Source organism: Solanum pennellii, chromosome 1 (assembly GCF_001406875.1).
Source record: "Solanum pennellii chromosome 1, SPENNV200".
Classification (NCBI taxonomy): Eukaryota; Viridiplantae; Streptophyta; class Magnoliopsida; order Solanales; family Solanaceae; genus Solanum; species Solanum pennellii.
The window spans coordinates 61,281,046-61,282,941 of NC_028637.1; positions in this window are offsets into that span (position 1 = coordinate 61,281,046).

Here is a 1,896-nt window from a genome sequence, read left to right on the forward strand (position 1 = left end):
TTAGCTTGTAACATAGGCTCTGGGTCAGGTAGGGTATATTTAGGTATACTTTAGTGACTTTTTTACCCTCCTTGACATATCGGCTAAACATACCATTTTCTATCATTTTATCTCGCCCAGTTTCTCATATTCTTTCACCTCGCTATTTTCTCTTCTTTCTTCATTTGTGTAAGTTGACTCTCTTCTTTTCTTGCTTGTATTTCTTGTATATTTTTCTTTTTCTTTACTTTTCTTTCAACTAAATCTTGAGTCACTTTACTTTTGTTCTTTCTCTCTCTTTGTTCTTTCAACCCCACTTTCCAGAGCGTTCCTCATAATAGCCACCCTCAACTCATGGCTTTGCCATGAGTCAAAGTACACAATACCCAAAGTTGGGTCAGGGCCATAACGAAGGTTGTTTACTGCATTAGCCACCCTCAACTTATGCTTTTGGCATAAGCTGAGGTGCACATGTCCAAGGAGGGACCACGGCCGACACATTATTCCCAAAAAAGATCAGTTGGGGTGAAAAAGAAAGATCTAATTTAAGCTCAAATCATTTGGATCGAATAAGGATAAATTTCATTTGGTTTTCTTTTATTTAGGCTAAAAATGGGCTAGAATAAGGGCCTATGATCCTTTCCTAATTGTCTATTACAGCTTACTTTTAGCAGGACTAACCAGGCAAGTTCTAGCTCAGTACAAATAGTGGACTATTCAGATTTTCCTCACAGTCACTTGACATTTCATCACTCTACAAGATTATCAGACACCTAGTTCGAATTTTAGACTAAGGGTAATGCAGTGGTGTACCTCTATGTCATGCTTAGAGCCACACATTTATCAATTACTATGCCTAGTCATGCATCATTTTCCATTTTCTCAGGATATCATTTTAGCCATCATGCTCCAGAATTAAACTATGTACACTAGATATAGACATGTCGGTTCAACGGAAAAATTAATCAGTCTTTCGGGGAAAAAGAACACAGGCAAGAAAACCCCAAAAGAGGATAGTGAATTGGGCTACTCAGACTTCACCCTAGCACTCACTTTCCATTTACCCCACCCCTAAAAAAAAGACATGCAATTGTCGCCAATGCATAATAAAATTTAAATACTAGAGTGGTAGGTGAAGCAAACCTGGGGCGCAAAGTGCCGACGATCAGCAAGCTGGTGGGTAAGACGTACCTAGCACGACGGATTCATGCGATGGTCTGTCACAGTTGACACGGTCTGTCGCTGTATTCGTCAGTGACTGCTGCAGAGTAATTTTCTGCAGAATTTCCTGGTGATGGCCTGCAAATTTAAAACCCGTTAGTAGAAAATGCTACCATTACTAGAAAGAAAAAAAAACTATAAGTATTTGGTTGCCTTCCAACAAGCGCCTGATTTAACGTCGTGGCACGACTGAGGACACTTGATTACTCAGCCTTCATCAATATGGTATGCCTCTGTCACTTCATTCACCGATGCAGTATGCCCAAAATAGAGTTTTATTCGTTCTCTATTCACCTTAAACCGCACTCCCTCCTTGGTTTTTAACTCAACTGCTCCATTAGGGAATATTTGGGTGATCAAGTAGGGGCCAGTCCGTTTGGAATTGAGCTTGCCCGGAAGACAAGGCAACCCAGATCTATCTAAAAGTACCAAATCCGCAACCATAAACTCTTGTTTTGCATTTTTTTCTTCATTCTCCTTCTTCATCTTTCCTTTGTGGGATATGGCTGATACCGATTGGAGCTCACCACTCTGCCTCATGGTCCTACAAACGTTGAAGGTCGCTTCTTCATTGTTCAACCGAAATTTCATCTGCCCCTTTTCCATATCAACTAAGGCTCTACTTGTAGCAAGGAATGGCATCCCAAGAATAATAGGCACTTCAAAATCGACTTCACAATCAAGAATAACAAAATC